This window comes from Vicugna pacos, chromosome 4 (genome assembly GCF_048564905.1).
Source record: "Vicugna pacos chromosome 4, VicPac4, whole genome shotgun sequence".
Taxonomy (NCBI): Eukaryota; Metazoa; Chordata; class Mammalia; order Artiodactyla; family Camelidae; genus Vicugna; species Vicugna pacos.
The window spans coordinates 57,751,538-57,771,853 of NC_132990.1; the positions used below are offsets into that span (position 1 = coordinate 57,751,538).

At 40.7% G+C, this 20,316-nt stretch overlaps 1 long non-coding RNA gene across 8 annotated transcripts in view; it reads right to left on the reverse strand.

Moving 5' to 3' along the window:
* Positions 1-20,316, reverse strand: part of LOC140696123 (uncharacterized) — a 673,002-nt gene that overhangs the window by 255,165 nt on the left and 397,521 nt on the right. Inside the window, exon 7 of one of the 8 annotated variants that reach the window (XR_012072177.1) lies at positions 11,083-11,268. The exons of the other annotated variants lie outside the window; for them this stretch is intronic. This is a non-coding gene — a long non-coding RNA (uncharacterized lncRNA). Of the gene's footprint in view, positions 1-11,082; positions 11,269-20,316 lie in introns of those variants that run through there. 8 annotated transcript variants of the gene reach the window in all.

Sequence of the window (20,316 nt, forward strand, 5' to 3'; positions counted from 1 at the left end):
ATTTACCACTTGTGAATTTTTTATAGCAGCATTATTTACAATAGCCAAGATACAGAAGCAATATAAATGTCCAATGACAGAAGATTAAATAAAGAAGTTGTGATACACACACACAAACACACACACACACTGAAATACTACTCAGCCACAAAAAAGAATGAAATAATACCAATCGTGGCAACATGGATGGACCTAGAGATCATCATACTAAGTGAAGTAAGCCAGAAAGAGAAAGACAAATATATGATATCACTTCTTTGTGGAATCTGAAAAAAATGACACAAATGAACTTACTTACACAACAGAAACAGACTCACAGATACAGAAAACAAACTTACGGTTACCTAGAGGGGATGGGGGTGTGGAGGGATAAATTGGGAGTTTGGGATTTTCAGATACTAACTACTGTATATAAGATAGATAAACAATAAGGTCCTACTGTATGTACATAGAATTACATTCAATATCTTGTAATAACCTATAATGAAAAATATGAAAAGGAATATATCTATATGTATAACTGAATCACTATGCTGTACATCAGAAGCTATCACAACATTGTAAATTGACTATACTTCAATTAAAAAAAAAAACAAGAAGAGGCTTTGTGCTCAAGTACAGGGTTCAATATCAGAAAGACCATGGGAGAATCTAAAGCTGACCAGAACATTTCTGTCCGCGCACCTGTCATTAAATTCTCACTCAACTGTTTCCTATAGGAGGTACAAAGGCTGCAGTTCCTCTCCTGAGACTGAAGCAAAAATTGAGCAGTACTTTTCCAATATGAAGATACTAGATCTATACATGTAAACCACCGTGACAGTAATTAATGGTTCTTAGAGAATGGCAGGGCCTTGAGGAATCATCCATTCTTTAGTACAATTTTCAAACCACTCTAGAACTTAGCTGTATCCTTTGCCTCAAAAAGTTCTTGATGATATCAGAATAGAACAAAACAGAAGTTAGAACAGTTCCAGTTTCCTATGGAGCTGTTTTGATTTTGGAAAATACTCTCCTTGTTCAATTCCTGCCAAGAATGACAATTACCCAGACACTCAGGGAACTAGCCTCTTGGAACGCTGGACCAATAAAGCCAGTGCTCCTCAGACACAATGAGTAAGGGAAGAGTTCCTCAGAAATGTATACCTCAGTTATAAGTTTTAGGTATGAGATGGCTTAATCTGCCGTCAGAGCGACTGTATTGACATGAGAACAGATTCTATTTTCTCTCTATAGAAGTTAGCAGCCCCCTGTGTTTGCACAAGGTTGCCTATCTTTATAGGAAGAAAAGAAGGAAAAGGGGGGGGAGAGGGTAAAAAATTTTCCTTTGAGTGCTACAGAAATCTCATATAAAAGAAAAATATACACTGACCATAAAAAAGAAATGCATATCCCATTTCCTTAACATTTAGTAAAAAAATGTTTTCTCGTAACCAAAACCAAAGCCTTCTTTTTTCTTTCCATTTGGATATGATTATCTGTCTTTTATTCCAATCAGCAGCTGTCATGTATATCTTGAAAAGGGTCAACTTCTTCTCCATGAAGCCAGTTCTTATTTTTCCATACAGAAACTTATCTACTCTAACAATAGTACCAAGAACATTAGCCAAGATTTTAGCTATGTTTAATAAAGATCCATCAGCAACTATGTATCTAGTGCCCCCTGCATACTCAACACTATGCTAAGGAATGGGAGATGTGCAAATAATTGAACAAAAATATATTCAACTCTTATTTAGCTCCTGTGCTAGGATGACAGAAATACGTCCATCCTAGATCCTGCTCCTAAGGAACGAGAAGGGAGACAGACAGGCAAAAAAAAAAAAAAGAAGAAGAGGAAGAAGAGGAGGAGGAAGAGGAGGAGGAGAGGAAGAGGAAGAGGAAGAGGAAGAGGAAGAAGAAGAAGAAGAAGAGATATAGCACCAGTAGAAAGAAATATAAGTTACAGATAGAAGACAATGAAGGAAAGAATTAATTCCAGGGGAGTGGGGGTGATCATAGATGTCTCCATTGAGGAGGTAACTGCTGACTTGTGAGTTGGGAAGAATAACTGGGGATACTCCAGATGAGTGACATGAAGGGAGAAAGGACATAGCAGCCAGGGGAACCCTCAATGGAAAAGCCTTGAAATGCACCAACAAAAGGGAGTGCAGAAACAGTAGACTGGAGGTATAGATAGAGGATGATAAAGGCCACTGAATGCCATGGTGAACATTTTGGGTTCTTAGAAGAAGCACCAAAAGGATTTTGAGAACTCTCTCAGGTAGCAATAAGGAGGGTAGACGGAGGGGGACAGGTACCAGAGATAAAGAGATCTTACAGGTAAGAGGTCTTTGCTGCGGCCCCAGGGATTAAGTGAGAAAGGGAGAGCATAGAAAGTCATGTCGGGCACTTGACCACAGAGAACTGCCCAAGAAGTAGAAATCCTCTATGGTAGGTCAGTATCTCTTAGGAGGAATCAGGAACTGCCTGAGCCTGGTGACAAACTGCAGAGCGGTCCTAGGTACTCTCCTCTAGCCCCTGAGCTTTCCTTCCTCAACTAACTGATTCTGAATTCCACAAAGTGAAGGAAAGCAGACATTCCTCACACGTCTTCTCTGGCCCAATGGATGTACAGCTCTCTAGCTGAGAAGGGGTGTTATAGAAATCAGTCCAGGCTGAGTCTCACTGCAGAGCAAATGTCAAGGACTCTAATATGGCAGCTGTCAATTAGAAAGTGACTTTGCATGGAAAATACTGACGAGCTAGGGACATAGCTTCCTCTCTCTGTGCCCCACCTTCTGTCCCCCCAGTCTGAAAGTTAGAGGAAGCTGGATACAGAATGCCTGCTTGATGGTTTTCCTGAGAGAAAAAAGATGATTAGACCACAGTAGCATCCCAAGACTGTGCTTTCACAGGGAAGCCTCCACCACCTCATCCTCTGCCGACTAATGTAGCAAATACATGTGAAAACGTACCCACTGGGAAAAGCCAGAAAAGGAAAAGCACACAAACAAGGGACCAGACACCAAAAATGGGAGGAGGGATGTAGCTCCTATGACTTATAGATGTCCCCTCCTTTTTGGTCCCATTGGTTCTATCCTAAAGAGGGGCCAAGCAAACTATCCCATTCATAGCCTGAATCAAAGTAACTGAGGCCTTGATGACTCGCTGACTGCTGCATTCTGTCCTGAAAGTTCAGAAGGGCACATGGGTAAGGCGGTTTTTGGTAAACAATAGCGCAAACAAATAATGAGGGCTATAAACCATCATTCTAAGTGATGCACCATGGAAGATACTGGGAACATTGTTAATTTTTTTTATTAGGCCAACCTTTGAAAGAGTATGCCTCGTTATTTTAATTTCAATTACTATAACTCACATCACTGGATTCTTGTTCTACCAGCCCTACTACTCAGACACATTCACAACAATCAGCAATTCACTTACTTGACGGCCCACAAATTACATTAAAAGGTATTGATAATTTCTACTAATCATTTATTTTGAACAAGACATGAATGGAGAAGAATGTGGAAGTGAAATATCTTATGAACCTTCCAATTTTGATCTAAAGGACAGATTTGTCACCACATAAAAGCACAGTGGGTAATTACCAGATGGTTAAAATGACAATTAACTCCATCCTCAATAATTATAATTTGACAGACAATAAATCAAAATGGCAGCCATTTGTAAATAAACACCCACAGAGCCACTAAACAGCATTGCACAATAGCTTAACCTCATAAAACTAGCAAACTGGTCTGACTAGTGAGCAACTAAATCTCCCAAAGACCAGAGAGAAGCAAATTTTTGGGTCACCATGTTCCTACGTTCATCAGCTGGACACAATTGAGGGCCCAATGTTGTTTTGTTTTGCTTTTATTTGATTTTTTTTCTAGGACAATTATGGTTATTTTCCACAAAACATCAGCTCATTTTAAAATACAGGATTATGACTTTTGGATTCTAGTGAAACTGTTTTCTCAAATAGCTCTACCCCAGGGCCTTATATACGTCTTAGGATACAGACACACAGCCTTGACCACTAACAACATCTACAGAGTTTACTGCCCTCTCTCTTAAAGATTTCTCCTCACTTATCTTCATTGCGCTCTCCTACTTCTATTTTTCAGCATTCTTTGCTTGATTTTGATAATAATAATGGTGTCAGTATCAATAACAAAAACAAGCTTTATTCTTTTGTTATCTTTTGCTAACTGATTTCTATACATTTTATTGGCCAATTCTCTTAGCTCTCTGAAGTGGAGATCTTTTTTTTCCAATTACTCTTGAAAATATGAAGGCCAAGAATCATCCAGTCATAAAGCTCATAACTGGTGGAACAAAGACAACTCTGCCACTTCATCTGCACAGTCTTTAATTATTATTTTTCCCAAATTTTATGGGTTTTTTTTGAATCTCACTAAATATCTTTCCCTTGGTCTGTCTTAGCTATTCCCACATATCTGTCACCTCACTGCTAAGAAATCCCAAATCTACCTTTAACATTGATCTGCCTGCTGAGTACCAGATTCTTGCAGCAACACCCTGCTTTAGTTCCCACCTAGGTTTATTCTTTCATTCAGCAAAAATCTACTGAGCAACTGTGGTCAGACACTGTTCTAGTCACAGAGGAGAACAATACAGAAATCAGTGCCATCAGGGAACATAAATTATAGATGCAAGACAGTGGGGGGGGGGGGACAAACAACAGATAAAATCTAAAGGTAAAATAGAGAGTCTGATAGATGGTGATACATACTAAAGAAAAAAAAAGTGCTGAGAAGTGGAGGAAGGACTGAGAGGTCATAGGTAATAGGGAGCAGCCAGTTTAGAAAAGGTAACCGGAGGAGGCCTCACTGGGTGGGTTACACTGGAGTGAAGACCTGGAGGAGGTGGGGGAGCTGATTTGATGGGCATCTGAGGAAAGGCCATTCTAGGCAAGGAAACAGTCATTGGAAAGCCTCATAAGCAGAAGCACACCAAGCATGTCTGAGACACATGAAGGAGCCCAGGGAGGCAGCATGGTGCCAGAGAGGCCTGCAGCAGAAGAAGAGGATGTCTGAGTAACAGAGGGGTCATGGGTTGGGAGGGTTGGGTCATGCAAACCACCACTGTAAATACTTTGGAATTTTACTCTGAGTAATGCGGGATGTCCTTGAGAAGCTATGGACAGAGGCACCATGATCTGACTTCTTTTTATGAGCACCGCTCTGGCTGCTGGGTTGTGAATAGGCTGAAGGAAGGCAAGATGGAAAGCAGGGAGGCAGTCTCGGAGACTGTTTCAATAATCCCATAAAAGATGATGGTGGCTTTGATGAGAGTGGTAGTGGTGAGATGGTGAGAAATGGTCATATGCTGTATATATTTTGAAGAAAAAGCCAACAGAATTTGCTGAAGGGTCAAAAATAGGATTTAAGAGAGAGGAATCATGGGAGACTCTAAAGAATAGAGTTGCCATTTACCAAGAAGGGGAAATTTGCTGGGAAATAGGTCTGGGGATTGGGATGAAGGACAAGATCAGGAGCTTAGAACTGAATATTCCCAGGTGGATTTTGTACACATGTGTAAAAACAGATACCTATTATTTCCAATTCAAAACATATACACACAAACACGTCACATTCCTTCTCCTCTATATTCCTCATCTCCATAACAACATCACTATTCCATCCAGGCATTCATGCCAGATTGAAGGGCCCTTTTTGATGCTCCCCTCTCCCTTCCTACCACATTTAAGTATCCCCTAGTTTATTCCACTGGGTATTAGAAAAGTTCTCATGCTATGAATACACCTTGTTTTTCTGTTCCACTGCACAGATCCTTCCCTCAGCCCAGGTGATCCACCCAATCATGTTCTACCCTACCTTGCTTGGCCAATATCAACTTATTCTTCAAGATACAACTGAAATACCTCTTCTTTGAAGCCTTCTATGAGTCCATGGGCAAAATTAGCTGCTCACTCATCTTACTCAAGTATTATTTATTCCTCAAGCCAGTATAACTTTTTCCTTTGGGCATTTGTTGCTACTTGTAGTATAGTGTGCATGTGGGAGTGATGAGAGATGAGGCCAGAGGAGGAAAAAGGAATGAGTTCATGAAGGACCTTGAATATCATGCTAAGGGGTTGTACTTAGTCCTGAAGTTGATAGGGAATAATGACATTGCTTGAAGAAGATGAAGGGTCTGGTTTAATGTGAGTCTTCAAGGATCCACTCCAGGCCCCATGTGAAGGGTGAGCTGGACGTTAAAGAAAGTCAGGCAAGACTTGATCAGCCCCTGAAATAAGGTAGAGATAATGAGGACAGAGAGGTGAAAGAGATTTGTCTTTTCTAAGCTAGACTCCATGGCAGTTGGGGATAATAACATTTATTAAGCCTTGCCAGTAAGCGCAGTCTTAAGAATACTTCTTGTACTAACTCATTTAACTTGCTCAACCTTCTCATGAAGGAGATGGTATTCTTATCCCCATTTTATAAAGGAGTTAAACTAAGACACAGATAGACTGAATAAGTTGCCCAGTTCACATAGCTATTAAGTAATGGAGTCTGGGTTTGAATACAGGCAGTTGCTCTGGGACCCATTCTCTTTTCCCCTACCCTATACCCTCTACAACATAGTGAATTAATATAAAACTGTATTTAGCTGCAAGAGAACATTTTCCTAACAAATATCAATCCAAATTAAATGTTTACTTCAATATTTTTGCAAAATCACCCTTCTAAAATACACCATTCATGAAGACTACATGCTGTAACTTGTATTTATATGGATGCTTAGCCACTATGTGATGTTTTCCTTAGTCTTTTTTCTCCCTCAGTCAAATGAGGGGAAACATCTAGCATATGGAAGCATTTCCACGCTGCAAGTTATGCTGAAGGGGAAATTATGCAATTTGCGAACACTGTCAAATGAAATATAAATATGAATTAGAAAAATGCGACACAGAGACAATAATATCTTTGTATCGATGATTCATTCAGTCAATCATTTTTTCATTCAGCAAACATTAATCAGGCATCCACTCTGTGGCAGGGACCCTGGTCAGCAGCGAAAAGAGATGATTAAGACTTATCCCTTGCCATGAGGAAACTCACAGCCTGTGATTTTTATTTTTAAATGGCCACAGCTGAGCTGAATGAAAATCTTGCAGTTGACTCTCCGTAGCCATCTTAAAGATAAACAGAGTTCTATGCTTTGATTCAGACAGAACTATGGTCTCTAGCCCAGCTTCACTTCTTACCAGCTGGACATGTCACCCCATCTAGCTGAGCCTCAGTTTCCTCAACTGAAAATAGGACACTAATTTACAAAATGACTATGGGAATCAGTGATTAAGCCCAGTGGATAAATGCTAGTTTGACCAAATGAAATTAAATGAATGACTCCTGTGGTTATTTTTCAATCACCAAGGGTCCGGTCAAAATTCACAAGTAACTAAACATTCCCACCTATTCCAAAACTAGCAAACATTAACAACAGCAAGTAACAATAAACCAAAACCACCCTAGTAGCTTCAGCCAAGAAAGACATGGCCCTCACTATCAGGAACTGAATTGGTCAAGTTCTTGGAAAAGCAGCCTATGCCTTGTCAACAGCTAATGCATACTAGGAGGAAGGACAAGGTTTTGAGCATCAGTCTATGGATGGGGAATTAAACTTGTTAAAGAAATGGTGAAGACTTGTACAGCAGTTCAGGGAACAGTTCCTTAGAACCAGTGTCCCTACAGAGAGATAAAATTGGAATTCTCCTGAAGATGTCCCAACAGGTTTTCTTGCCAGAAATGACACCAGCCAGATGGTTGGTTCTCTCCTGACAGGGGGACCCCAATAAACAGGTTTCCAGGAACAACACAGTACCACCCATTGCTCCAGTGATGAGTCAACAGGGGATTCCCAGCAAGAACTCAGTAAGATAAAAATGGTCAGACTGGTTCTCCAACTTTCATGTAGTAGACATCTCACCATACAAGGATAACTGATAGATGGCTAATTGGAGGAAATCAACAAATACCAAACACATTCCATATGTTAAGCATGGTATCAGGCTCCTTCACTTGGGCAACTTCTTTAATATTCACAATATCTCAATTAGGTAGGTAGGTAAGTAGTTATTATTTCCATTTACTCGATGAAGAAACTGAAACTCAGAGAGGTAAGTTGAACTCTTCTGAAGCTCTCCAACAGGTTTTCTCCAGAAAAGATCCCAAGATCTGACCATTAGTAGGTAGAATTTGAATACAGATCTTTCTGACATCTAAACCTATGATCATTCTGCTATGCCGCTCTATGTCTCAGAGTAAAATCTGAAGTTGGTTGGTACAGGCTACCCCAAGACAATTTCTTCCCTTCTCTGTCATGGACTCCCAGGAGAGGACCTCAATGATGAATATTCCTAGTCTCCCTTGCTCTTTGGCTGCTGGCTGGGGGCCACCAGTAAATGATCTGAGGATGCAGGGAGAGAGGCTGAGGAATTTATTCTCCTGTTTCCACCCAGCCTTACTGTCCTGAGCCATGCTTCATTTCTACAGTTACAGGTCCTGCTGGGCCTTCCAAGGTACTTCCACAGCTTCAGCCTCTAAGTCTTTCCCCTTGTCCCTTCTGCCTGGGGCAGTAAGAGTTTCCTGATATTGACAAGTCCTGAGTGCCTCATCATTCCCTGTAGATTCCCTTAACCGTGCCCGTGCCTCTTAAAAACTCTCTTCACAAAATTATATTCAGTTAAACCCTTTTGAGTGTGCCGTTTGTTTCCTGCTAAGACTCTAATGATACATACTGAGTTAAAAACGATTGTATATTTAATTCCACCATAGTTTAGACTTAAATTGGTCTTGGGTATCTAGTAAATAGCATCAGCTTGCATCTTATGGAAATGAATCAGCTAAAATTACAGTGAACACATTTTGTTTGGATTTGATGAGCTCGCTGGAGGGACAATAAACTCCCCACATGTTACTGGCAACCGCTGTGGTGAATGAAACTTCCCAGTCACACTTGGAATGTGATGTTTTTCCATGAGGCCGTGCTACAAAGATGAAATCCAAAGAATATGAAAGCACACTTTACAGACCCTGCCAAGAAGTTCTCTACAATGTATGCAAAGCGGAGCTAAAAGCATTTGTAACTCTGTCATAGAAAGCAGGGCTTCAGTGGGGAAAACTTGACTGAAATCACTTGAGCTCTCCTGTCACTGGCTTTTGGAAACGATGACTGAGTAATTTGAAAATGAACTGAGAAAAGTTTCAGTCTTAATGGTCCTTTTGAAGTTTTCACAGGGCTCCTACAAAATAGGAGTCTGTCCAGGAAAGAAATAAATCAAATGGGCCAAGTGTGCGGCCCCAAGTCATACCTCAGTAGGTCTGTTAGTTGAGGGCTGGGACTCTGTTTACACATATGAGAATAAAGTTGAGATCTGAGCTCCTTAGCCCCAAAAGTATGCTCCTTCCTCAAAAGAAAACTCACCAAAAACAATTGCCAGCTACTTCTGAAAATTACCTGCACAATCATCTCATTTTCTGCCTTCCCCCCGCACATAAAGACCTACCTTATGGTAGGTTATAGGCACGATACAGGAGAAGTGTTTGTCTCTGGGAAAGTTTAAGGAGACAGTTTTGTTGTTGGGGTTCTTCAGTCTTACGGCTTTAGCATTATTGCAAACATGGTACTTCAATTTTTATACACTCTCCCCTGAAGAGAATATATTTGCTCTTCTAAATCCACCTATGAATGATTTAGTATCTATCTTCCCTCTCTCCCCACCCCATCCCAACAAAGTTTTCTTGCATGGACTTTATACCCACAGTAGAGCACAGAGTAGGTGCTCAAATACTTGCCTGAGTCTATTGATATTTCTAGTCTGTGACAACTTTTTGGGGGAGGGGGTGGGAAACACGGCTATAAATAGCATAACCATATTTTAATTGCCCTAAATATTGGAAGTGCTCTTTCGCATTCATCTCCTAGCTGTGTGGCTTCAGGCAAGTTACACAACATCTCTAGCTTTCCCCACCCATAGACCAGGGACATGAACTCTTGCTTCATGACACTGTTGGGATGAGAAAATACTACAATCCTTGTGAAAGTCCAAGCATGATGATGGACACATGAAAAAGGCTTCCTAAAGTCCAGCCCATGCCATTCCTTCTGAACTGATATCATGGGCACACAACACAAGCAGGGTGAAGAAGACCTTGCACCTCGGCAACCTTTTTCAGGTTTCTGTAGAGGGCCAGCAGTATTGTTAAGCAGTTCACCAGTATCTGGTTACTAGGTATATTTCAGATGAGAATTTTATGTTTCATGCAATTTTTCCATCTCTGAATCCTCTCCTAGCTCTCCAGAAGATGCCACTTGGTACCTGATAGTTTAATAAGTCTCATACCATGTGTGTCTCCAACACCATTTACCTTATTCCATCACTCTCCTACTTCAACCATCATTTACAAACACTTCCTGTGTGCCAGGCACACTACCAGGGGCTGAGATTGCAGTAATGAGTAAGACATGGTCCATCAGCTAAAGGAGTTCACATTCCAACCAGGAAGAGAGAACAACAAATTCTACAGTGCAGTCATGATGGTGGAAAATAGAAGATGCTGAAACCAGGGCCAGGATATGATGAGGCAAGTGAGGTGCCTAAGGTGCAAAATTTAAGGAGGCACTGTCAGGGTCATGAGACTTGCAGAGTTGGCACTTGTACTACCCTGAGAATGAAAGCCTGCTTAAAATTTATGTGCAAAACACAGAGGAGAAAGACCCAACTCTTCTCTATGGAATCTAGGAAAGTCTCTTGGAGTAGATGACTTAAGTCTCTGGGAAGGGAAGGAGTCAGCCAGGCAGAGAAAGGCAGGGACTGAATGTGACAGCAACCTAGGCAGGTGTGTCAGCAGATGCATGACGGTAGAGGTGAGAGAGTGTAACTCAATGGTGCGCCTTCAAGTAGACTGATGTAGCGGGATTACTATAAGGTGGAGGAGATGGTGGCAGGACAGGGACTGACTGCGGACGAGTCAAGGGTCAGTTCACAAAAGAACTCACAGAGAGACACTTGCTGTATATTTAGGAGGGCCAAATAATTTATCATTGAACCAGGTCACTTTTGAGGGTGAAAGGGGCTACTGTCTACAATTGTTGGGGCAGCAAGATCAAATCCGGATATGTCTGTGTGCAACACATCCACATTACATCACAACTTGATATCTCCCGACCTCATCCTACTGTAGTCTTTTCCCACTCTCCCAGGTGTTGGAGATATTCCACTCCTTTTTTGTATCTGGGGAAGACCTAGGGGAAACAGAAGAAGTCCAGAAAATGGGAAATGGGGGAAACAAGAAGTCCAGTAAAACTCTTTTATGAATGTAAGTTTCTGAACCACGTTGAGGCCAGTTTCACACCCTGTATATAAGGACCATGTTTCCAGCTCAGCAAAGATCTCTCCATTTTTTAACAAATCTAAACATGAATATGTTATTTGAGTTTTGACTTTAAGCAGGAAAAGGACTGCAGTATTTCTGTTCACAGTAGTGAATAGGCCAAAAATGTTTTAAGTTTATTCCACCAACATGATGCCAGTCTGCCAGCTTACATATATTACCCTCTAAGGGATTCCAGAGATTTCTGACCAAGCTTTGCAGATACATGGCTGCTGAATGCAATGAGATTCTGGATTTGAGTGTGGTTTTGATGCACAAACTAGAAGACTGATGTGAAGGAGAATACTCATTCACTTAATGGTATTTAAGGCAGTTATGATTTCATCCATCTATCCCTCTATGTATCTATCTCACTTTTTATTATTAGTACTATTTTTGCCTCAGTTTGCTCATCTTAAAAGTAGTGATAATAATAGTATTCATGATGCTCTCGTGGTGTTTTGGGGAGAATTGAATAAGAAGATAAGGCACGTAGACCAGAGCCTGGAAAATTCACTTTTTATTATTAAATACAGAAAAGTAGAGAGAATAGTGTGATAAACACCTATATGTATAGCACCTGGATTTAAATGACAAGTTACAGCTTTTTACTACATTGTAGTTCATGTGTATATGCACATGTGTGTACACACACCCAGTGCGCACACACACAATTTCCAAAGTGAAACACAGATATCAGGATATTTTTCCCTTGAATACTTTGTTATGCATTTCTAAAAGATAAGAACAGTTTCCTTCAAGTAATAATACCTAATAAAATTAATAACTAACAAAATCAGTGGTAACTCCCTAACATCATCTACTACAATTCTCATATTCACAGTCTCCCAGTTGCATTCCAAATTTTCCCAGGTGTACCTTCAAGCTTGTACCAATCAAGGACCATGTATCACATTTGGTTGTTACATCTCTTTCCTTAACTTCTTTAAATCTAGAACAGTCCCCACTCCCTGGGCCCACAGAAGAGGCCAGGCCAGTTGTTACATAGAATGCCCACTTTCTGGACTTGTTCCCTTATGGTGGTGTTTCCTCATGATGTCTATTTTTTGTTTCTACTAAGCTGGAAGTTGGATCTAAAGGTTTGGTTATATCCTAGTTAAACATTTGTGACAAGAATACATCACAGGTGAGTTGCTTTACTTCATACCGTATCACATTAGGAAGCACATTATACCTCATTACCCCAAAAGGATATTAGTGATACTGACTGACATCAGTTAAATTGACCCTATGTATCGGGAAGAACCCTGAAGTTAGGGAGGTTAGTAACATGCTTACTGTCATAAAGTAAGTGGTCTTTCCTTGTTCCTTAAACATGTCAGTCTCTTTCCTGCTTCTGCTGTTCCTTTTACCTGGTATCGTTTTCCTTCTACTCTGCTGAACAGCACAGACATTCTTACTATTTCACCTTGAATAGCACTTTCTCAGGGGTGATTTCCTTGACTGGGGTAGATCTCCCTGTTATAGTCTTCATTTAATGCCTTGCTTTTACTTTGTAGTAAAGCAAGTTACTGTGCTTTACTATACATTATTAAAGTTTGTGATTTAAAAATTGCTTGTATGTATTATGCCTTTCTAACTAAACTATAAGTTCTAAGCTGTAAGGAATCACCTAGGTCATAGTTACATTTGTAATCTCTAGTAATTCATGAGGTCTAGCACAAAGTAAGCACTTAATAAAAAATAATTGAAACTGTGAATAAAAGAGTGAGTGAATTTATCATTTCATACTTCTAATCACACATCATGTGTAAGACTGGTTAGTACTTCTGGTCCTCAGTCTTCCATACAGTTTCAGCTTTGCAATCCCTCTTTCGTCAATCAGGATGTCTGCAACATTAGGGCCTTGGGGGCCCCGAGATTTGGGCTCTAAACATAGTTATAGAGCAATTCATTCCTTCATTCATATCAATTACGGGGTGGCAGGCACAGTAGTAAAGGATAGAGCAGGAGCCAGGAAAGGTAAAAGGGGACAGCTCACCAGATTTGGTGTAGGGGAAGTAGCGATGTCAAGGGTGATTTCCTAAATGAGCAGACTCCTGATCTGAATTGTAGAATTGTTTACCAGTTGCCCAGGGGAATATGGCTAGCTGAGATGGGCATGCCAGGTATATGAAACAGCACATGCAAAGACAGAGAGGGAAGAGACAATATGGCACACTCAGGGCCTTGCAAGTAGTTTGCTGTGGCTAAAGAGTGAGCAATGAGACCAGAAGCCAGAGATGTAAGTGAGGTCTGGATCACAAAAGGTCCTCTAGCCATGCAAAGGAGCTTAAACTTTATGCAAAGTGTAACTGGGGGCCAATGAAGCGGTATAGCAAGGAGTAAAATGAGTACCTATGAATTTTTAAACAATTACACAAACTATGGCTCAAATAAAGAAGAAACACATACTCTAAATTCAATTCAGTGAGTGTATCGAATTCAATTTGATAATTCTTGACTTTGTCAGGACATGTGTTTTTGTGCTTCTTTCTCCACTTGCCAAATCAAACATGCCTATAGCACTGTGTCGAAGTAGCGTAATCTGTTACTTAACCCTTTCCTTCTTTAGTGAAGGGAAGGTTGAATTATCATATCACATAATTACTTACACATGGGACAGCCACCCCCCACCCCAGGCTCCTGCTCCTCAAGCTGTCCCAGATAGTTGGGTTCTGCTGCTGGTTTGTAATTTTTATTTATTTAACTAGAGCTAGAAACATGGAAAACAACAGCCTCTGAGCACGTGGATGGGCTTCCTTGCAGGAGTCTGAGCTGGCAGTTATTTTAATTAGTAACACATTTTATAAGGGCAGAATCAGAAATGGAAACATGTCAAGGCCTCTTTAGCTATTGAGCTTGGCAGACTCACAAGAGTGTGCCTGGGCATGGTAATCAGCTCTTGTCTCCTCTCCATCTCTCCCAAGGGAACCATGTGAACAGACAGCCTTTTCCCTGCGCATACAGCTCCCTACTCGGGTACTGGAGGATTTATCAATACCACACACCAAATGCTGAGCATTCAGGAGTCCTCCTGGAGCTAGTTCTGGGAAATAAAGCCTTCTCAAGGTAAGCCAGAGTCATTTCTCTTGTATCTGTCCCCAGACCAACTCCTCTCTTCTCACTCCCTTTCAAGAATCAATCCTTCTAGATCTGTATCTCAATTTACTAAGTTTATCTCTTTAACATCTACTTTGCTTTTAAAATATGATTTCTCCTTTTTATTGCCACAATGGTTTCCCAGAATCCTGGAGATATATGTGTATGTGCATACTGTTAAGACTTGAGATACAGCTGAGATGAATCAGAGTGTACTCATACCACCTAAAAAGGACAGGCAACTGTGTATACTGTTCTAATAGGAAGATCTCCTCAGAGAATGAACTAAGCTCACTGGGTACTAGCTCTGTTTCCTTATCCTTTCCTTATCTGTTTCAATCAATAGTCACTGAATTTCTTTCTGCACCAGACACATATGTTCAGTAAAAAGGATAGAAAGAAACAGGTCTGTGACTATGAAAACTTCTCAATTTAATGGGGGAAATTGACTCATGGACTAGTTTAAAACAAAGTGGCAAGGGTGGTGATAGACACACAAGTTTCTTTGGTTTACAAGTGACAAAAACCAATTCAAAGCAGCTTATTAAGACAGAGAGTTTGTTGGCAGACGGAAAATATTGTGTTAAATTCAAAGTCACAGTTTGGGGTCAACCAAACTCCCTGGGATGGGCTAGAAAACCTTAGATACAGCTTCTCTCATGCTCTCACTCCTTCTCTGTGTCTCTTTTATTCTCTGCCTCTCCCAAACCCCTACTATTTCATTATCTAAATTTAAAGAAATATCCCAGACTGAAATTCACCTCTTGGTAACAATTCAGAAATTTGAGAGCAGATAATCCAATTGGATTAGGTATCCTTGATCCAATCAGCTGTGGCCAAGTGGCAATTAACTTATGCAAATGCAAATCAATATTCTGAAACCCCACATATGCAGTCTCTAATTTCCTCTCAAGAGAAACAAACAGTATTTTCCCATTCTGTGTTTTTTTTTTCCAATAAGACAATCAAAGTCAATAAATATCTTTAACATGACTAGCTGGTAATTTAGTCCCATTCTTTGAGGAACACAGAATCAATGGGAGTCAATTCTTGACTTTTAAAAGAGAAAGGGATGGAGGAGAGGAGAGAGGAAAAGAAATCCTCATATCCTAGGAAACACAATGCACTCAAATTTCAAGTATACATTTGACAAAACACTGCTTTGCAATATGTTTGATTTTTAGGCCAAAGATGCTAAGATTGTGGCTTATCTGGTAAGTATGCCTTAGCACCAATTGGCAGAAGCCCATAAAAGGAATGCTATGGAAAGAATGTACTAGAATCCTACTCCCATAATGTCTAGTTTCAAACAAGCCCTTGTTCTGCCCCACAGACACCTGCTGAAAGCTATAAGGCCTTTTGAAGGCCACCAACCTGAACACCTAAAATATTATTTTTAAAAAGTCTCTTCCATCCTGGTCCAACCACACATGAGTTATTATGATCTGTCACAATGCCTCAGACACCAAAGCACTTGTTAATTCATTTTGGAGCACATTTGGGTCAAAAAAGCCTTGACTTTTAGGCACATGGCCTCCAGCTTAATATTTGTTGTTTTGATATTTAAAACACTTCTTAAAATATATGACTGCTTTTGCTTGGAGAAGCTGGCACCCACAGCTAAACTCCTGGCAGAAAATCCAAGTCTTCTCAGGAGGCAGTTACAATAAAAAGTAGCGAGGGTATTGGCAACAAACTTTACCATCATGGTAGGTGGAGTCACCTTTCATTCATTTTTTCAAGCATTCATTCAACCAACATGTGGTTCCTATTGAGCCTCTTCTGCCTGTGAGATTCTCTGGGGAATCCAAAGCAAACCACAGCCACCAAACACACATTGATTCCAGTCTAGAAGGAGAAATAGATAAGAACCCAGATAGCTAAAAAGCGAAGCAGAGTGTACTAAATTACATACAATGCACTGAAGAAGTTTGGAAGAGAATGTAGTAGGCAAGGTGCCTGACCTTGGAAAATTGAAAAACTGAGGTTTAAACTCCAAGCTTGCCATTCCTAGCTTCCTGACGACCCTGTCAAATTTTTATTATCATTTAACTTTAGTATTTTCATCTGCAAAATGAGGACAATAAGAATATTCACTTCAAGGATTGTGGTATGCATAAAGTTAGAAAAGACTGGAAAATAACTTGTTATTGTGTGGAAGAAATGGCATTTGTCCTAGGACCTAAGTGATGATTTCTATATTTGAAAAATAATGTAAATAATGTAAAGTTATTATACATGTTAACTGTACAAAATCTAGAAAATATAATGTGTTAAAGAAGAAAAATAAACTCCAATTCTTGTTTTCAAACACCATTGGAATTTTGGTAAATCTCTGCCTGGCCTTCTTTCTTCTCATATATTATTACATATAACAAATAAATAACATAAATTTCCTATATTTTAGAGTCAAATAAACTATTTATTTCTTACAATTTTCTATTGCTTTTTACTTTAGGGCCTCATCCATTCCAAAATTTATATACTACATTTTAACACATATTATAATATATTAAGCTGGGGCTTCCTAAACTGTCTTTCACAACTCAAGGATAATAGGACAAGATTAAGTAATAAACTGTGAATTACATAAGCCAAAAGAAAAACAAGGAAAAGCTGCAACAAAGGAAAAGTCCTATATTTCTATCATGAAAAGAAGTTGCTCACTCATTAACTCACATTTTTACATACAGACCACGTGCAGCTATGCTAAGTTCTGAGGATTATAAAGCTCAGTTAGACCCTGCTCTTCGGCTAAGGTGAGAGAAATGGCCTTTCAATGAAAATAACCTGACCAAAGGCAGCTAGAAGTTCTTATTTAACTTAATGGTAATGGGAAAAGGAACTAATGCATTACATACAGAGCTTCTACCCTGCACGATATAGAAAATACCATTTACTTCTCACAGTAGCTCTGAGAGGTGGATGGGAGTCCATTTCACATGTGAAGAGACTGAGGGCAAAAAGGAGATGTGACTTGTCCTATAGGTAATAGGTAGGCAAATTAGAATTAGAATCAGCTGGCTTCATGGATGTTTAATTCATACAGTCACATGTGGCTCAGTGCTCAAAAATGTTCCAGTTGTCACCATCTTGAAATTTTTAATAACTCTTACTATAAAGTTGAGTTTTGTAAGTGAAGTATCATAGGTCAATAGCACATGTTTCGGGAGCTTGGAACCTGCAGCTCATGTGCGCTCTCCTCTGCCACAAGCTCCCTGATTGCCTGGATGGGTTCTTGGACTCCTGCTCCCTGACCCCAGCTCCCCATTGCCTGGCCTTCACCTCTCCACACACAACCACTGGGTCCTCCACCCAGGGCAGCCATGAGGTTCTGTTGGCAGAAAGAGGCCTGTCTTCTGCCCTTGCCCTCCATACCAGTGTGTGCCTGTGGGCACAAGGAAAGTTAGAGTCAGGCATGTGCCCTGCAGCATCTCTGGGTAAGGCAAGGCAGTGGCTGTCCTGGCCATGAGTTAGAAGCACCACACATATCTGGCAGGTGCCTCAGTGGGGACCTCTTACTCATTCCCATACAGGTACCAAGAACGTCCCTGCACAGAGGTTGCAGTCTCTTAGAGAGTGATGCTATAGAAGGAGGAGATGGACCTCCCCATCTGGAGCCTCATTTCACTTTCCAAGCCCCATGTCCTTTCTTTGGGCTCTGCCAGTTATGTAGCAGGTCCTGCCTGGAATCCAGATCAGAATAACTTCAAAGCCTTTGTTTCCTGCAATGTCCCACAAAGTTGGGGATCATGTGCAACAGAGTGTGAGTTTGAGGTCAGAGGGCTTCAGCCAGTCTCGCACTGGAAGTCCTGGCAGGAACCTGGCAGCTCCCCTGCAGTACCTCTGGAGCTCTGCACCAGCTTCTGGGAGAACATTCACCCTTTCCCTAAGCAGCAGCTTTGATCGTATCAAAGTTGTGTCCCTCCTTCCCTCGCTCCCCATGGGGGAGCCTCTCTGTTTTACTGTGCAGAAGTAACTTTTTCCATCTACACAATCCTCCAGAGAAATCATGCCAGCAGTACCAGGTGGATAATGTTGGTGGAGGCAGACTTGAGAGGTCTTGGAAAGTTCTGAATGGCCAGTAGGAAGGAGCTGAACTGGGGAAGAGGCAAAGGGAACAGACATACGGGGGAGGATGACAATCATCTTCGTTTTCACAGAGCTGAGGAGTTTCCCAGGATGTGGAACTTCTGGTGCAAAGACCAGACAGCCCAGAGCAAACGTTTGGTCATTCTAGAGGGTCAACCCACAGGAACAGTGAGCACTAATGATGCCAGTGTTTCACAAATGCCAAAGATCTTTCCCTTCCATGATCAAATCTCATTCAGGCAATAACCATGTGAGAAAGGCAGAAAGAGTTACTGTTCCACTTTATTTATGAAGAAACTGGGGCTCAGAGACTACAGTGATTTAACCCCAAAACAAACAGTTAATAAGTACTGGAACAAGACTGCCAATTTATATCAGTTAACAAAATAGAAATAATGGGGTCTGATAATCGACTGAATGTGCTGAGGAAGAAAGAGAAGATGCGCTTTTCAGTTGACTGAGAGCAGAACACCTCCTTGAAAAGAAATGTGGAAATTCAGAGGAAAACACTGTTTGGGTTGGAGTACATCATGCTCTGAATCCCCTGAGTGACACAAAATTCCATAGTGGGCCAATGTCTTGAAAATACTAAGCCAAAATTATGTTTGCCTAATCAGTCAATCCGTCTTGGATGCTGTAAAGCAATGAGACACACCTTGGCAATGGCTTTCTGCTTCTACTCAGGAAATATTCTAGGTCACCTTCCTGACAAGATAAGCATAAGAACTGGCAGTAAATTACTGTGACTATACAGTGGGCAGGAAGTCAGTAATATTTAGCCAATTCTCTGTAAAAGACCTGAGCATGGGAACCACAAAAGTAGCCCAGAAGTGAGAGAGGAGGAGAGGTTGGGATGCTGTCCTTAGGATTTCTTTTTTTCATTTACTCATTAGTTTGTTTTTTTAAAAATCAATTTTCAGAAACCAGGTTATATTCAGGGAATGCACAGTCATAGTCCTGCCAGTGAGAATCTCATTTATTCATTACTGAAGAGTACAGGCTGTCACCTGTGCTATAATATAGGTCTGTCAGTGTTTGGGGGAAAGTCTCCAGCAGAAGTAATATAAATGGGACCTTGAAGAACAAGCTAAAAAGTTTCCAAGTAGATAGGGGTAGAAAAGAGCAACTCATTCCCGTACTCAACCAAAATTATTTAGCATCTACAGTGTGCCTGGCCCTCCTTTAAATGACTTATCTCAAGGATACACAGCTCAGGAATTGCGTACAAGGCTATCTGACTCCAACTTCCACTATACTGGGACACCTCCAGAGAGGACAATGACCGTCTGAAAAAGGGCAGGGGCTCTGGGTGGAGGATAGGATTTGGGTCCAAAGATGAATTCCCCTATAGTCCTCTGCTGCAAGCTTACCTAAAGTAGGTACACAGGTGGAGAATTTATGGAACGGGTACAACAAACAGAAGCTACCACTTGTTAAAGCACATATGCTCCCAGCACTGAGCCACATCACATTTGAAATTCAACCTAACTTCATTTCTGATGCCAAAATGGAAACTCAGAGAGGTTAAATACTTCACTCAAGGCGACACAGCCAATAAGCCAGTGCCTTTCTGACTCATATCCTATGTTCTTACCACTGTGCTGGACTTTCCCCAAAGCATGTAACTAATGTGTGAGTATTTAACTATGAAATCCTCACTCCTTCATATCTTACATTCCACCAGTTGCTCTACTTTTATAATCATCATTATTCCTCCTACTACTAT